The 18,412-nt window shown below is 50.7% G+C and overlaps 1 protein-coding gene and 1 long non-coding RNA gene across 3 annotated transcripts in view; one reads left to right on the plus strand and one right to left on the minus strand.

Moving 5' to 3' along the window:
- LOC105492438 (glycophorin C (Gerbich blood group)) overlaps positions 1 to 18,412 on the minus strand; it is a 92,379-nt gene that overhangs the window by 68,738 nt on the left and 5,229 nt on the right. The gene's annotated exons all lie outside the window — the stretch shown is intronic.
- LOC139357060 (uncharacterized) overlaps positions 16,074 to 18,412 on the plus strand; it is a 43,284-nt gene continuing 40,945 nt past the window's right edge. The window contains exon 1 of the long non-coding RNA XR_011609668.1: positions 16,074 to 16,384. This is a non-coding gene — a long non-coding RNA (uncharacterized lncRNA). The remainder of the gene's footprint in view (positions 16,385 to 18,412) is intronic.

Consider the following 18,412-nt stretch of genomic DNA (forward strand, 5'->3'; position numbering starts at 1 on the left):
GTCATTTATTAAGTTCCTGGTGCAGCAGACCTTTGTATAGTCCTGGAGACACAGAGGTGAAGCTGGCATCCTCTGTGTGTGAGCCTGTGTGGGCCCGTGTGTGCTCACACATGTGATCTGGGTTCAGACCAGTTGGCCCCTGTGCAGCTTGGAGTCACATTTGGGTGCCCTTCGAGGTCCCTGCTCCCCAGAGAGATGCTGCGTGCTAATCTTTACCACTTCTCTGGAGGACTTAATTCATTTAAAAAATCACATAATTGCATTTTCAGCATAATTAGGTACTTAATTACATGACTAAATGTCCTCAATCGGGCTGCATGTGTAAATAATGATGATTTAGTTAGGTACGCTTTGTTATTGGGTTTCCAGAAGGCTCATCAGTTGGTGAACAGGATGTGGAAAGTGTTTTTCTCCTTCCTCCACCGGGTTTGACAGGCAGGAGCAGCAGAGCCCGTGTGGGGAGTGGGCAGGACCACAGGGGCGGCAGGAGGCAGGAGGGAACATTCTGCTGCCTGGAAGCTCAGTTCAAACATCCAGGAGGATTGGCTCCAAGGAGGAGGTTCGTGGCTACATCCCAAGGCAGATGGCCACGCTTGCCCAGGAGATGTGCTCAGGAAGGGGAGGCCAAAGTGGCCCAGAGACAAGAGGACCCACGGTTTATGGGCGCAACGGGTGGAGATGGGGTGGCGAAGAATGCTGGAAGGAAGGAAAAGTGCAGGAGCAGGATGCAGGGGGCCGCTTCTCCTCATTCCCTGGAAGCCTTCTTCTCCTCTCTAGCCAGGGAGGGCTCCGTGAGAACTCAAGGCTTCAGGAAAGGCCACTGCTTTCTCCCTACTCAGGCCAGCCAGAGGCACACTGGCTCAGTGGGATGGGGAGGGAGCCTGCAGCAGAGGGCGGTGACGTGACCAGGCTTGCAGGAGAGGATGCCTGTGAAAGTTGTGGGGAGTGTATACACTGTACGTCTTAGCCATTGCCGTTGGTGATGCCGTGATTTGTCTTTTATGTCAGACTCGTATTTGAAAGCCTGTTGGAAAGACGGGGGGCATTTTCTTTCTTTCTTTTTTTTTGTTTGAGACAGAGTCTTGATCGGTGGCTCAGGCTGGAGGGCAGTGGCTCCATCTCGGCTCACTGCAAGCTCCGCCTCCCGGGTTCAAGCCATTCTCCTGCCTCAGCCTCCCGAGTAGCTGGCACTACAGGCGCCCGCCATCACGCCCGGCTAGTTTTTTTGTATTTTTGATAGAGACGGGTTTTCACTGCGTTAGCCAGGACGGTCTCCATCTCCTGACCTCGTGATCCGCCCACCTTGACCTCCCAAAGTGCTGGGATTACAGGCGTGAACCACTGCACCCGGCTGACGGGGGGCATTTTCATCTGAATATTGGGCAGCTATGTTTGGGGCGGTGGTGAAGACAAATGCACACCAACAAATGGCTCTTTCCAAAACGCATCTTAAAAGTGCTTTAAGGGTGCATCCTGATAGGTGGCATAGGGAGCATGGGTTTTGGTGCCAGAGATTTGGCAGTAAGTCCTGTGCTCCGTGTTCCGACTCTAAGCACCCCTCCCAGACCCATGCGTGCTCATCCCTAGTGAAAGATTACGGCAGGTAACACACACAAATCACCGAGTGTGGCTATCGGGGCGTTGCAGGGCACATGGGAGTTATTCTGATTGTCCTCATATATTTAAGGATGAATATACACACGAACACACACATACACACTCACATACAGACTCACACAAAGACTCACACTCATATACATACACACTCACATACACATACACACTCAGACTCACACACTCACATGCTCACACACACACACATTCACTCATTCTAACACTCTAACATACACACTCTCTTACTATCACACACATTCTCACACACACACTAACACACTCACACACTCTCACATGCACTCATACACTCATACACATACACTCTTACACACACTCTCCCACATATGCACACACAGGCACACACACGCACACACACGCACACACACACAGCCTCGGGGGACAGAAGCCTAGACTTGCTCTATGGGAAGGTATGGTGTGGGAGCCTGGCTTCAGGGGCCAGTTCCTGTGACTGGGGCAGGCAGGGAGCACTTTCTCTCCTGGAGCAGCTGGGTACCCTGAGCGCTTCCAGCTGTGCTGTGAACCCTCCTTTGTCCTCCAATCCTGTCTTCTGGGTATCAGGGCAGGAAAGGAGCTTCAGGAAGTTACCAGTTCAATTTCATTTTGCTTCTGAAACAGAGCCAGGAAGCCACTTGCCCTGGCTCAAGCGCCCATCCTGTCTTTTCTATATGCTTAGGGAGAAAAAGCCATCTCCCTTCACTATCCCTGCCCCACCACCCCTCAGCCCCATCTTCCCACTGTGTTTCTAGCAGATGAAAATCCTCTAAAATACATCTCAATCCATCACCCTGGCAAGCTCTTGCTCCATCTTCCCAGCCCCCTGTCCAGGTCTTGTGATTTATATTTGCTCAACATTAATCTTTTAAAAGCAAGGAAGCCATAAACACATACATAACTCTGCCCTCTGTCAGAAGAAATCCCATGACACAAATCAACTGCCATCTAAATTAGATGTTTCTTTCATAGAAAGTGATAAATGCGCTGGAGACTAATCAAAGAAAAGTCAACTAACTTAGACTTTGTTTCACTTCAGAGTTTTGTAGGTGATGTGGTTGAAGTTGGACAATCAGTTCATGACTAATGACCAACAGGAATGCGTGAATTGGCCCAGTTCTGATGTTTTGATGCTTCCAATGTAAACAGGAGGCTTTGTTCATCATTTCTCATCAGGGTTCTTAGCACTTCAAAAGCAAGTTTGAAAGCTAACACTTAATCTTAGGAGAAGAAGGGTAAGTGCAAACACAATCTATTCTTCTGTCAGACTGGTGTGCTAATTTCCTTGATAAAGGCAAGAAGTCTTTGCTTAAGCAAACCAAGTAACAGAGCGAAAGCAGTTACCCAAAAAGACATGAGGCAGCTACAGGGGTGGATCTGTTTCTTCAATCAGGATTAGAGGCTCCTAGAGAAGCCAGGTTGTCTAATCAGGATTAGAGGCTCCTAGAGAAGCCAGGTTGTATGGAGGGCTCATGGCACAACTGCAAGAAGCCAGGTTGTATAGATTTCAAAATTGTATCATTTTCAAGTATAGATGATTTCATAATGAAACAAATGCATTAATTTTTTTTTTTACACTTTTAATGTAACTATTTCAGAGTTGTTTTGGGAAGTATAAAAGCTGTGGTTTTAGGAGGGAATAAATGAAAGAATATAAATGGCTAAACCCAGTACATATCATTAGCTTATTTTTATCTTTTTCTTTTCCTCGTCTTATTACTTCTTCCACCATCACTACTATGGTGAATATCACTAATACAATCTTATTAGTCACCTGCTTGGGTGAGGAATGAGCAATGAAGGATCCTAAAGACCAGGCTAAGAAGTCTGGGTTTTCTCGGGTAGTGACAAACAGCCACGACAGGTGACGAGGTCATAGAGGAGGGAATTCTCTAGATAGTTTTGAAGCAGGGCAGGGATGGAAAGGAGAGCCCATTGTTTAGAATAGCACTTAGAAGCTACTGAGAAAGAATCAGGATGACACAATGAGAGGCTCACAGGAGTGAATGATGGACAGAGGCAAGGGTCTGGATGTGAGGCAGGAGCTGTAGGAGAGGCTGGTGGTCTGAGAATTTGGGGTGTAGGCAGGAGTGTGAGTAGAAGCGAATGAAGGGAACATCAGTGTGATGGGAGATGTAGGAGAGTTATGAATAATCATTTATTATTCTATGTTTCTACATGCCTGGTTATTGAATCACTTCCACAATTACAGTAAAGAATTAAAAATTAAGATGGGTCTCAGATTCCACAGTTACATACAAAATAGATTTCTTTTCATTGTGGGAGGAATCCATGAGATGGATGCAAAGGATGGGAAGGGAACCAGGGAAAGCCCCTTGGAGGATGTTTCTGATGAGAAAGGGTCCGTCCACCCTGGGCTTTGTGGCGGGGCCTGGCAGGGCTGCAGCAGGTGGGCACGCCCAGCGGGCACCCCTTGCCCTGGGTGCTCAGCTCTGGCTGCACCTTGGAATCATCTGGGACCCTTTCAGAAACACCCATGTTCAGGTCCTTTTCTATTACAGCTGCCAGACGTAATACAAGAAGCCAGTGAAATCTGACTTTCAGATAAACAATGAAAATTATCTGAATATAAGTACGTCCCAAGTGTTGCATGACAGCTCCACTGCGGGTCAGGCCTTTGTTTGAACTCACCAAATGTGTTGGGGGGTTAACAGTAACAGAAGCTGAGGAGAAAAGTTAACTTCTGAAGGTAAAATGTGCTGTCTCGAACAGGGTGTGTGTGTGTGGCGGGGGTGGGATTTGGAGGGATGAACCCCTCCAGTCCCAGGAAGGAGCAAGGTGCTTGGGCTTTAGGCACCAGCAGACCTGGCTTCCAACCCGACCACACCACATTATACCTTAAAGGAACAAAACACTTAAAAAAAGCTTCCATCTTCTCTGAGGCTCAGTGCTGTCACATGGGAGCAGTAGTGTCTGCCTTACAGAGAATTCTGAGCATACGCAAAATCCTGTCACACCTGTGGGAGGCACCAGCTCCCACCACCACGTTCAGGGCCCAAGGGCCTCTCTAGTGCCCTTTCTTCACCCGTGGCCTTGCCAAGCCTGTATCCCCTCTGGTTTCCAAACAGGTCCTGTTGCCTATGGCCACCAGAAGCCTGCCTTGCTTTGGTATCTCAGAAAGTAAAGAAGTTTTCTGGGTCTCACTGCTCCCATTTCTGAGAGGTTGGGGCCTGGGGATGGGTCTGAGGGAGCAGCTGGTGAGCGGCTGGCCCAGGCCCACTTTATCAGCAGCAGGCCACCCAGCGCAGGCCCACCGGGTCCCCCTGCAGCTGCCTGATAAGAGGCTCAGTTCTGCTGCTTCTCCCGCTCGGAGGCTTATCAGAGGCAGGCTTGGGTGGAGGAGCCATTTCCATCAGCTTGAATAAGAGGAGGGAAAAACGGCCCTTGGAAGAAATGTTACAATACAATGCCCAGGCACACTCAGATGCAGCCACCGAGCTGCCTGACTGTGAGACCGGGCTCTGTGTCCTGATGTTGCAGACAGGAGGCAGGTGTCTCACTTTCTATTCAGAGACAGGTTTTCTTAGGACAAGGTGCCACAGGCATCCCTGCTCTGGAACCACTTGGGAGCCCTCAGGCCGCACAGGGTCCAAGCTTAGCAGAGACTCGAGGTTAAATCCAAGAGGCCGACCCTCCTAGACTGAAGAGGTGTCATTTAAGTCTCCTAACAGTGTGCCTGTGCCCATGTGCGTGTGTGTGTGTGGGAGTGTGTGTATGTGTGTACATGTGTGCGTCTCATGGAGAGGATCTGGAGGTGCTTAAGCATGAAACCATTTGTCTGCTTAAAATTATGGTACCTAAAGCACCTGGTTGAACCGAGAAGAGGAGCTGGCACAGTCTGCCTGCCCATGAGTCTGTGGGGGACAGAGGTTGTGGAAAACACCTGAATTCTAGTTGCGGCTCTGCCATTTGCTATTGCTGTGGCTTTAGGACTGTTATTTCACACCTTTCCGATCTCATTTATTTAGGAACACTCACGATACCAAGTTGTTTTAGGACCCCAGACCTTGTCTTTTAAACAAGGGCGTAATGACACTCTTCTCCGGAGAGCACACTGGCAGCTCGCCTGGCACAGGAAGGGCTCAGTGAACGTGATCACCTTCTCCACCCCCACCCGCCACGGTCCCAGGCTGTGGTGAGGACAGAGGGATAAGAAATGTGGATGTGTTTTGGTGTGCATGAGCGATTCCAAGTGGAGACAGCAGATGCCCAGGGGCCAACTTCCAAGACGTTAGGTGAAGAGAGAAGCGCGGGAATCAGGAGTCAACAGAGCAACTGGATTCTTGTCCTGGCATCGTATTACTTGAGGACAGGAGGCACACAGAAAAAGCCCTTGTGCTTGGGTTGGAGGGGCTTCGCTCACTGGACCTCCCTGGACCGTTCGTTACATGAAGCAGATGACAAGCACCTCCCAATACCCTTCTGGGTCTTACGATCCTGACCTCGAGTGTGACTTGCCTTCTGGGTGAGTTACATTAGTCTGCACCTCTGACATGGGTGAGGCTAAGACTGAGGTGGTAGAATACTGGGTTCTAGCCTGAGCTGTGTGAGCCCGAGCTGCTCTCTCTGCCTCTCTGTTTTCAGAGAGGAGAAGGAGTCCATGTATCTGGGCTGTGCTTTCATTGTGCCAGGGAAGTGTGGGTGGGTCTGAGTGTGGTTCCTGGCCTTCCTCCCCCAGGTTAGGTGGCAGCTTGGACCTAGAAGCAGCGGGTCGAGACCTCCCGTATCCACATCCTTTCACGGTTCTGTTCTCTGTCCACTGCTGGGTCAGCCCTTCCACCCCAAGGGGAGAAGGTCACTGCTCTGTGCTCTCTCCCGGGCTGATGCCTCTAGGGCTTGCACTGACTCAGAGCTGCGGGTGAGGGGCCCATGCATATTCTCCCTGCTCCCTAAGGGTCCTGTGTACTCTGTGGACTGCAGGTGCTGAGGGGACAGGGGACCCACACTCACACTCACTCCCTGCAGGGCCAGGCACCCAAAAGATACAACTGACAATTTCAGACAGGCTCTGAAAACTAGCCTCTGTGTGTGTGTGTGTGTGTGTGTGTGTGTGTGTATGTATGTGCGTAAGCGTGTGTATGTGTGTAAGTGCGTATGTGTGTCGCGTGTAAGCATGTATGTGTAAGCATGTATGTGTGTATGTGTGTAGGTGTGTTTGTGTAAGCATGTATGTGCGTGTGTGTATGTGTGTGTGTATGTGTAAGCGTGTATGTGTGCAAGCATGTGTCTGTGTGTAAGTACATATGTGTGTTGCATGTAAGCATATGTAAGCATGTATGCGCATGTGTGTATGTGTGCACATGTGTGTAAGCATGTATGTGCGTGTGTGTATGTGTGTAAGTGTGCGTTTATGCATAAGCGTGTGTGTAAGCATGTACGTGAGTGTGTGTGTGTAAGTGTGCGTGTATGTGTGTATGTGTAAGCGTGTATGTATGTAAGCGTGTGTGTGTGTGTGTACACAGATGCATATGCAAATTGGGCACTCTGTGAACCCCCCATTTCAGGGACTGCAGGAGGGCTCACTATCCTCTTCCTCCTTCCCAGCTCCCACCTCATGTCACAGGTTGCCCAGGCCTTCCTCTCAGGCCCCTGTTAGAGCTCAGGTGAGATGCAGAAGGGCACCTCTTCAGAGTCACGAGACCTCTGGAGGGGGCTCGAAGGCTCCAAGACTTAGAGGGGATGGTGGACTTCTGGATGCTGTAACAGGTGCCAGGAGGTGGTCCCCTCATCTCTCTGTCACCTCACCTGTCTACCTGCCTCTCTCAGTTACCTTTTCCCTCCTTCCTCCCCCAGCCACCTGGCCCTGGGTGTGTCTCGGTCAGATCAGGCCTGCAGCTGCCTCAGGACCCTCGCACTTGCTGTGCTCTCTGCCTGTCATGCTTCTCTCAGATGACCGCATGTCTGGATCACGCACTTTTTTCAGGGCTTTCTCAAACATTGCCCCCCTTAGTGAAGTCTTCCATGGCAACCCTATAAGATGGCACCCCTCACCTCTCACCTTCCATCTCCCTTCCCGGCTTCACTGTCCATCTGATGTACTGAACATTCTGCCCACGCATCCACTCCACCAGAGCGTGAGCTCCTCCTGGGATTCTGCCGGTTTGTTCACTGTCTTATTCCCAGGGCTTTGGCCGGGGCCTGACGCACGGCTGGTGCTCAGTGACCATTTGTGGCATGTGAGCTCCCAGGCCACAGGTGTGCTGGGGCAGTTGGCAGAAGTGTGGACTCCAGGGGACCACGGCTGAGCTCAGGAGCCACCAGGTTATAACTGGACGAATGTGGACACACATCGACCCTCGAGGCTCCATCTCCAAATCTGAATGACGGACTCCTGGTACGGAGAGCTTTCAATGAGGAAGCATGCAAGTGCACGGCTGACACCTGCCCATGCATGGAGAGGTTGCTCCCCTGCGCCTGTGCCTGCGATAATGTGCTGTTGTCTGAACTTGGGTGTTAGCTGGTTGTCCCTAGCTGTGGGGCTCAGGGAAGCCTGCCTCGCACGCTTGCACCTGCTCTGGCTCTCCCTCCTGCACCTGCCCAGTGAGGTGGGGATTTTCTGCAGCGCAGATGCAAAGCCCCAAGTGCTTGTATTTCCAGAGGAGGTTGGAGGAGGGCAGGAGAGAGGGGAAGACTACGAGAGCGCCTCCTGCCTGCTGGCAGCCTGGGCAGTGGCAGGTCAGGGAACGGGAGCTGGTGCTCTTCTCGTGGGCCCAGGTGAGTGGGCCCCAGCCTGAGTGGGCCTCCCTGGCTGCTGCCTGCTCCCTGACCTCGGGGTGGATTTTTCTTCCGTGGTTTCCCATCCATTCATGGGGTTGAGGTGCAACGGGCTCAGGTGGGCCTAGGCCTAGAAGTTGTGCTATCAGAGAGTCTCTTGTTGGTTAAAGTCAGGAGTCTATAAAAGGCTGGACGGTAAATAGTTTAGGCTTGGGGGCTACCGGTCTCTATGGCAAAGATTCAATGCTGCTGTTGTAGCAGGGAAGCAGTGCATGACACTCGGTAAATGATAGGTGCTGTTGTACCCCAAGAAAGCCTCATGTGTGCAGACGGGGGCGGCTGGATTTGGCGGTGGGTCTCAGTTGGCAGCCCTCCTGTGTAAGTCTCCCTGTCTCTGAGTCTCTCGGGTTCCTCGCTGGTTAACATTTACTGAGTGTGTGCCCCGTGGTAGGCCTGGGCCGTCATCCACAGCCTCTCATGCAAGGTGCCTGTGGGGACTAAGCCACCAAGAGGCTGAGCTGTGCCTGTGGTTCAGACTGGTCCTCTCGAGGCCTGTGACCCATGCGGTATCTTGCTTCTTGTCAGAGTGCAGGCACATCCCTGCTGCCTCAGCCCCTTCTAGGGATTACAGAAGTGCCTGTGAGGACACAGGCATTGCTGGGGAAGCAGAGACCAAAGGGGATGAAACCAGTACCCCAAGGCCACCCTCACTGGCTCATGGCAGGGCCGAGACAGCAATGGGGAGGTGAGGTGGGTGGCTCTGCTGGGCTCCTTGTGCCCCTCTGAGTGTACTGGTTGGCAAGGCGCTGCACAGTGAGACTTCTCCAGGCAATCCTGAGCCCCAGGGTGGAATGGGGGTGTCCCAGAAAGGCCCCATGCAAGCGAGTCCTGGCTAAACTGAGGGCTTGGTCCAGGAATGCTGGAGCAGCTCTGGGCAGTGGCATGCTGCAGCACAAGACTCCCTGAGTGGGAACTGTGGTCTCAGAAGGAAATACCAAGAACTTGACAGAGAGAACCTGTTTCTCCTTGGGGAGGGCCTCACATGCAGGGAATTCAAAGGAGAACCGTCTTTGAGAACTACTGGGGCTCTCGGGGCAGGAGGCAGGGCAGTGGGAGGCCAGTCTTTCATCCTTTCATCCACCAGACAGTTCAGCCTCTGTTCCCACAGCCCTGGGTCGAGGAAGACGAGATGTGGCCAGAAACTCAGATAATTGTGCCTCTGAGATGTTGCAACCTCAGAGAAGGCTTTTACCAAAGCACCACTCTGGAAACAGAGGGGAAAAGGACCATGAAGAGAGTTAGGCAGAGGACAAAAGCCTCCAGGAAATAATAATAATAAGGCTCAGAAGTGCCCATGAGCAGGAAACACTAGCTCATCGGAACTTGGAAGGAATACCGTGGATTTCATCCGCCTGTGACCGCCACGTCCTGAAAGAGGCATTTTGACTTCCTCTAGCATTGTTGGTTTTCTCAGTGAGTGACAAGCTTCATTTCACTCAAATAAATTGTTTAAAAATAGCCTGTCCCAAAAGGGGTTTTTCAACTGCTCCAGGATTCTGAAATAAGAAATGACCCAGGGCGAATTACCAAAGCCTGATATAAATAAATGTACTCGACAGCCTGCTTGAACCAACTTTCTGTCACTCCTCCTGGGAAGGGATACTCTGTTCTTCCTTGAAACTCCCCAGTTTCTGCACATATGAGGGGTGGTGCTGTGCAGGGGTTAAGAGATAGCCTAGGGGTTGGAACCTCTGGGCTTGAATCACAACCCTGCCACTCACAGACATGTCCTGTACCCTGAGGATGGGGCACAGCCCGGAGCACCCACTCGCAGCACAGGACCATGACCAGGGACAAAAGTCTCCAGGCAACACTGTGCACGTAGCGAGCTCTGGACATTAGCACTGTTCTTCCTGCTGTGTAGCCCTGCAACTTGTCTTTACCAACTCATTCTCCAGAGTTAGAGCATCCTCGGCAGTCAGCATTGATCACTCACAACTTGTCTCTTCAAGCACAAGATTTTAATTCAACAAGCTGAGACTATGTCTAGCTAGGTCAAAAATTTACTATCATTTCCTATTAGCTAGAAAAGCACCCATTTACATGGGGGGAAGTATACTCCTTGAAGTTATTCTCTAAATAGCTAGGTAGCTGTTTAGCCATTCAGCAACTAATCACAGTAAGTCGTAGGCAATTCGATCTGAAACCTGAATTCGTGTGATAAGAAATTTCTTACCGGGAAGACTGGATACTTTTTATTCCTGTCTTGATGTGAACCTTGCTGCCCCAAGAAGCCCAGCAATGTTTCGAGGGCAGCCATCTCATCTCACACCTTTGTCCCCTCTCAGTTCTGAGGACTGATGGCGGGGTAAACCCACCATAACCTTAGGAGTTTCCCACGATGGTGGAACCAGGGATGTATAAAGGGATTAGTAATTACTTGTGGATGAATTGCTCTCGCAATCAAATTTTGTATCCAGTCTCTTTTTTAACATTTCAGGTTTTCTTTCTGGAGTTTGAGCGTAGAGCTTCTGAAGTTTGATAAGCATTTTTCTCATGGAATTAATTGGTAAAGTGATAAACAGCTGTGTGTGCGTTGTAGTGGGCTGCAGGCAAATATATAACCACAATGAGAGCATTTTACAACTGCATGGGGTAGGGATGTCTGCTATGGAGGGATCACCTGAGATCCAGGCCTCAGAGTGTCCTCCTTGAGAGCGAATAGTGGCTGAGCATCAGTTAACTGCTCTGGCTCTGGAAAGCACCAGGCAGGAGCCTTCAAACTTGTCTCGGGAGTGAGCCATCACAAGGGGCCCTGGGGGTGTGGTCACCAAGCCTGACTCGTTACTCAGCTGGGTCAGATGGACTTTTATCTCTTATGTATTTCTAGACTTCATGTAAGAATTAATTTTATAAAATTACCACTGCTGCAAAAAGAAGTCAAAACCAAAAATATTGCAATAGAGATTTGTAGTTGTGGCACTCTTCTGTGTGTATGTGACTTTTAGGGTGGGGATCCCAGGCGAGGAGCCCCTTCTTTTGAAAGTTCTTTGAGGTGAAGGCCACTTCATCTCACAGCAGCCTGGCACTGCTCTGCTACCTGTGCCTGAGCCAGGTGTAGCAAGCAGTCTGCTGCGCCTTGTGTCTCTAACCAGCATTTTGACTTGCTCTGTTTTCTGACGCTCCTGGATCTCCCCTTCCTAACTAGGCTGAAGCCCCTTTGAAGATATGGTCTTTGTCCCTTTATGTCTCCTGTGCGGCACCTTGCACACAGTAGGGACTCCCTGGATTAAAATCAAAATGCCTCAGATTGGACTGGGATGATCTGAACGGTGGGGCTCGTGACTGGATTCACTATAAGTGGATGAAGAGCTCAAGGCTCGGGGCTCAGGTCACCTGCTACACCACAGGCCCCTGCAGACTTGGAACTTAGAGAAGGACTCCACAGGCCAGGTGCAGTGGCTCAAGCCTGTAATCCCAGCACCTTGGGAGGCCAAGGTGGGCAGATCACCTGAGGTCGGGAGTTTGAGACCAGCCTGACTAACGTGGAGAAACCCCGTCTCTACTAAAAATATAAAATGAGCCAGGCGTCGTGGCACCTGCCTGTATTCCCAGCTACTCAGGAGGCTGAGGCAGGAGAATCCCTTGAATCTAGGAGGCGGAGGTTGTGGTGAGCCGAGATCATGCCATTGCACTCCAGCCTGGGCAACAAGAGCGAGACTCCATTTCAAAAAAAAAAAAAAAGAAAGGACTCTGGATCATGTGATAGGCAATGCATGTATGAGTCATATCTGGAAACTGACCCAAATATTTAACTACTGGGGTATAATTGGGGAAGGTTGTTTCTGTTTTCTTTACTGATAGACTCAGGAGGGATTCATTGCAGGAGGGTATGGGAGACTTAGTGCTGAACCTAAACCAAAAATAAGCAAAACAGCCTTGCTGAATTCTCTAAATCCATGTATCTCTAAATCCTCTGTCTGCTAGGTGGGGTCTGATGGCTACAATGACCTTGAGTGACAAGCAGACAGAAGAGGTTATGAGAGGATAGTCTACATGGCAGATGCTCTGCACTGAGCAAAGAAATGGGAACAGAGTCCTAAAAATAGTGGAGTAGAAAAAGTTTCCAAAGCATGGAGTACCTCACACCCAAGGCCAAAAGATGCTGTAGGCAGCAGTTCTTACATTTGTTTCTAGTTATCTTTGGGAAGTCAGCAGGATCCATGGACCAAATCCTTGTCAGCCCTGTCCCAAACCAGATCCCCAAGGGTCTGCCTCAGGTCTGGGGCTGATACCTGCCTGCTGCTAAGAAATGCGAGGAGGTGTGTAGGAAGAAATGTGTGTGTGCTTGTGTGTGTGCGTGCGTGCGTGTGTGTGTGTGTGTGTGTGTAGGGAGGGAGGGGACAGGGGGCAGGAGAATGGAAGGCCAACATCACCGTTTCTTACTTCCAATGATTCTTCAGCCTCAGACCCTCCCACTTAAGAATGATGAATGAGTTTCTGTGGCCTGAACAGTATACTCACAAAAGAGTCAGGGACCAGGGACTGGTCCAGTCTGGCTCCCTTTATTGCAGCCTGGTTGTGTAAATGTTCTGCCAAATCACTGAACTTTCCTGAGATCTGCTTTATTTACCTGCGAGAAAGGGAGACTAGTATCTCTCAAATGAAGAGAGGAAACAGATTTGAAAGTGCCTAGCAAAGTGTAACAGAAATTGCAGTCATGCAGTGACAGTGGTCCTCCAGCTGGCTTGTTGTATTTTAACACAGAACAAAGTTGCCAGCCCAGGGGTGGTTCCGCGGTGGAGGCATTCCAGGAATTGGCCAAGAGTTGGTGGGGACATTATTCTCTCCCAGTGCCCCTGTAGTGACCTCGGGAGGCAGCTGCCCACTGCTTCCCCGGGGGAAGAGTGGGTTGGCCGGGGCTGGCAGGACAGTCACAACCCAGCTCTTGTGTACCACTCTGAGCACTGCATTCACAGCTGCTGGGCCACAGGTGGATGCCTGCAGACGGCAGAGGGAACACAAGTGGTTCCGGGTGTAGGGGGAGCAAAGAAAGGCCTTTTCTTCAGAGACCAGGAGAGTGACCTCAGGGCTGTAAGGAGCTGAGCAGAAGGGCAAGGGGTCATGGGCAGCCCCCTCCCAGCAGGGCAGGCTGCAGAGTCCTAGAGCTGGAGGAGGACACACCTGGCTTCCAGGAGAGAGCATGTCAATGACGCACAGGGAAGCACTGGGGAAATCACCTCTTTGAACCTCACTTTGTATCTTCCTATACTGGAATTAATAATATCTGCATCTGTGCCATGCCTTCAGCATTAAAGGAGGCACTGTGTGTGTCCTCAGTAGGTGTGGTGCAGGGTAGGGTGGGCGCTCGCCAGGGTGTACACAGCCCCAGGTGCCGGTGCTGAGTCTGCTGTAGTGCTTTGCCCTGCATTGGCATCCCTTGGGCCCCCATCTGAGGTGATCAATGCACCCAGAGGCTCTCCAGGGCTCCCCTCTGGACCCCTCACAGGGTGGCCTCTTTACACTGACGTCCTCCAGTCTTATCTGTGCCCTAATCTCCCTCTGAGCTGCAACTGGGTGATCACCTATCTGTCCCATGAATCAGTGGTTCCCTCTTACCTATGGGGGATGCTTTCCAGGACCCCCAGTGGATCCCTGAAACCAGATATACCACCGAACCTTACATACATGATAGTTTTCCTATGTGCGAATAAGTACAATAAAGTTTATTTTATAAATTGGACACAGTAAGATATTAACAACAATAATGAATAATGAAGTAAAACAATTGTAACAATCTACTGTATAAAAGTTATAGGAACTAGTCTCTTTCTCTCTCTCTGTTTCGAAGTATCTTACTGTACTGTACCTCAGGTAACTGAAAGCTCAGATCAGGGCAAGAGACTGTATCTCAAAGTCACCCCCTTCCCCAGAGAGATTCTTCCTACATCCTTCCTCTTGATCTTGTTCCTACAATTCTACAGTGAACATGAATTGCTTCTGCAAAATGAAATAGGCCAAAGACAACTTATTTTTAAACTTGCAAGTGAAGAGTAGCCTAATCTTCTGACTTAAAAGGACACAAGAGTAAGAGAAAGATAGAGAAAGAGAGAGGGGGAGAGAGGGGGAAGAGAGAGAGAGAGAGAGAGAGAGAGAGAGAGAGAGAGAGAGAGAGAGAAAGCAAGTGGTGCATGCCCTAAGCCTCCCTAGCATCTGCTCCAGCTGTGTTCGTGAAGTCCCACAGGGAGAGGTAGAGGCTGACCCTGCAGCTGTCCAGCCCAGGGAGCCCTGCGGTGACAGACAGGACTGCTAGGGAACCAGGACTGCCAGTGCAGAGGAGGATCAGAGCCCCGGGAGCCAGGGGCAGATTCAGGCAGGGAGAGCAGAGGCAGTGGGCTCCGGCCCCTCAGCCTCCAATGGGCTGAGCTCAGGTCACAGGTGTCTTCCACGGGCCAAGGTGCTTTACTTTATGGATCCCTTCTCCTCCCAAATATGAGAAATCATATTTCATGGCTGCATTGGTATAAAGGCAAACGTACTATTTGATCTTAAAGGTTCATTTCCTTCCTTCTGATTTGAAAGAAGCTCTAACACTGTTGTGGGCCTCTGGAAGCCTTGTGGGCTCTGAGCACTGCGTCCGGGGGTCAGGCCCTGGCTGAGCCTTCCAGAGACCCTGCGTGTAGAGGGGGAAGAGAAGGGGGTGCGAGGGGCTAGCAGGTTCTCTGGAAGTCACATCTACTTGCGAGTTTCGGTATCATCACATGCAAACTGGAGATTAAAATACCTCCCCGGGGCTGCCAGAGGGCTAAGTGAGATGGCGTCTGTGGAGTGGAGCCTCATGTCTACGCTGCGAGACAGGGCTACAGTCACCAGAGGAGGAAGATGGCTCAGGATCGTGTAGAGAATCAGTGAAAAAGAAAAAAAAAAAAAAGACTATGAAAATTTTTTAAAAAGGGAATACTCAGGATTTTCAGCCATAACTGAAATTAATTTCACTAAAATGAGAAGTTTTGCAGAAGTTGAAGGAAGGGGACACAGGTGACCAGTCCATCCAGGGCATGATCAAGCAAGGCCTGGCTCCCCTCCCAGGAGTTTGGGACCTGGAAAGGCTGGAAAAGCCTGAGAAGGAGCTTTCTCCAGAGAGAGACGGAGAGAGACAGAGACAGAGACAGAGAGAGAGAGACAGAGAGAGAGAGAGAGACAGAGACACAGAGAGAGAGACAGAGAGAGACACAGAGAGACAGAGAGAGAGAGACAGAGACAGAGACAGAGAGAGAGAGACAGAGACACAGAGAGAGAGACAGAGAGAGAGACACAGATAGACAGAGAGAGAGAAAGAGACAGAGACAGATAGAGAGACAGAGAGAGAGACAGAGACAGACAGAGAGAGACAGAGACAGAGAGAGAGAGACAGAGACACAGAGAGAGAGAGAGAGAGACAGACAGAGAGAGAGAGAGAGAGAGACAGACAGAGAGACAGAGACAGAGAGAGAGAGACAGAGAGACAGACAGAGAGACAGAGAAGCCAGAACCTTAGAGAGACCCAGCTCCAAGCCCGTTCAAAGGGAAGCATGAAGGAAAAAGGAGAAATGACTGCCAAAAGAAGACATTGAAAGGTAGAGCGCGTGAGGGCCAGGTGAGCTGCGGGAAGGAGGCCCCCTTCACCCCGAGCGGAGGGGGCACCGGCAGGCAGGGGAGAGGTTGGGGGCTGAGCTGAGAGGAGCTTAGAGTACACCAGGGTCAGGGCCTCGCCCAGGGCAGGGAGAGGCTGCAGTAAATGCTGGGGTCCAGGGCCCTCTCTGCAGAAGCTGCTTGCCTACATGGATGGACCTTCGCATCCCTCCCTCCATCTGCTGACTCATTCACTCATTCCTTCACTCATAGGGTGCTTTCAAAGAGCCTAGTCTTCTCCATGGAGAACCAGACGGTCCAGGTATGAGTGGCTGAGGGACTGCTGCCCAGATAAGTTGGGGGTGAAGATGACCTCTCTCCAGGGTGATGTGAGGAAGTGGAGCTCCGGAAGGTAAGAGGCTTGCTCCCCGTCACACAGCTGGTGTGTGTGTGGCCAAGAGCAGGGCCTGCTTGTGCTTTCTGGGCTGTCTCCACCGCAGTGCTGACTTTTGGATAAAAACACGAAGGAGGACAGGTGCAGTGGTTCACGCCTGTAATCCCAGCACTTTGGGAGGCCAAGGCGGGCAGATCAGGAGGTCAGGAGATAGAGACAATCCTGGCCAGCAAGGTGAAACCCCATCTCTACTAAAAATACAAAAATTAGATGGGTGTGGTGGCAGGCGCCTGCAGTCCCCACTACTCGGGAGGCTGAGACAGGAGAATTGCTTGAACCAGGGAGTCAGAGGTTGCAATGAGCCAAGATCGCGCCACTGCACTGCAGCCTGGTGACAGGACAAGATTCCATTTCAAAAGAAAAACAAAAACAATAAAAACTACGAAGGAGCAGCATCAGGAGCGAGAGGGCCTTGCCCTGGTCTCTGTGGGACCACGCAGATGCAGATGGCCCCCTGTCATTGGGTATGATTTTCAGTGGCAAAAGGGCAAACAGAGAGGAGTCTGGGAATCAAGGAGGGAGCAGGGCAGCAGGGAGGAAGCTGGCGTTTAAGCACACATGCAAGCACTGAGTGAGCGGAAGCAATGAGGCACAATTATAAGCACATACCAGGCACTACACTAGGATGTTTATCTATGAGAATACACTGAATCCTCCGAACAAAGCCCTGAGGTAGAGACTATTATTAGCGCCGTTGACAGGTTCAGGACTAGCTATAGAATTTGCAGAGCCCAGTGCAAAATAAAAATATGAGGCCCCTTGTTTGAAAGAGAAGAATTTGAAGATGGCAGTGGCAGAGCGTTAAACCAAGGAAGTGCAGGACCCTGCTGGGCGGGTCCCATCCCCGTGAAGCCATCCCTGTCCCAGACGATGGACCAGCAACTTGTCCCAGGTCACAGCTGGGACAGACCCAAAACCTCGTCCTCAGATTTCAAGGCTAAACCTTTATCACTAGCAAATTGACACAAAGTCTATTTGAACTAAAGGTTTAAAAAAAAAATACAGAAGGGGAACCTGAACTTGAAACTCTGAGCATTGCTGAGGCCTGTGTGTAGGTTTTAGCAAGAGCATTGGAGAGTTTCTTGAGTGAAAGTGGATTTCACATCCAGTGGGACCCTGTTGCCCGGTGAATACAGGAGAAGGGCTCGGCTGGGTCCCACACCAGATGCATCATTGTTTTATCAGGTTTTGATCTGGCAACCCCATAATTTCCCCCCTTTTAAGACTCTGCTGAGAATACATGTGCCCATCAGCTGCTGACAAAATGTGAAGATTTTCCATTTCAGAGTTCAAGGAGAAAGAGTGGCAGCGCTGGGCTGGGTCAGCTGGAGGCCCTGTGCTTGAGGCCTTGGAAAAATGTCCACTGCATGTGGGAGCAGCGGGTGTGAGGTGCCCTGGCAGTGGCTCTCCGCGAGGATGTGTCTGTCAAGACCATCATGTGCAAAGTGCAGATAAACAGCGCCATCAGGGTGTGCCAGGGATGCAGGGAGATAAGCAAGGTCACCCTGTCCAGGGCTGGCTCTACATGCCCCAAAATGGCACTTCCTCCTCTGAGCCCTGGAAAGGGTCAGTGTTGTGCCTGCTGGGCCCCAAGCAGTGTGTGACCACAGTGTTTTGGCAATAAGAGAAGGGGCATCTGGTAGGCTGGGCGCAGTGGCTCACACCTATAATCCCAGCACTTTGGGAGGCCGAGGCAGGCGGATCACCTGAGGTCAGGAGTTCGAGACCAGCCTGACCAACATGAAACCCTGTCTATACTAAAAATACAAACTTAGCCAGGCATGGTGGCGCATGCCTGTAATCCCAGCTACTCGGGAGGCGGAGGCAGGAGAATCGCATGAAACCAGGAGATGGAGGTTGCGGTGAGATTGCGCCATTGCACTCCAGCCTGGGCAACAAGAGCAAAGCTCAATCTCAAAAAAAAAAAAAAAAAAAAAAGAAAAGAAAAGAGAAAGTACATCTGGTTTTCACATGCGTAAGTGGAAG

The sequence above is a fragment of the Macaca nemestrina genome, chromosome 11 (assembly GCF_043159975.1).
Source record: "Macaca nemestrina isolate mMacNem1 chromosome 11, mMacNem.hap1, whole genome shotgun sequence".
Taxonomy (NCBI): Eukaryota; Metazoa; Chordata; class Mammalia; order Primates; family Cercopithecidae; genus Macaca; species Macaca nemestrina.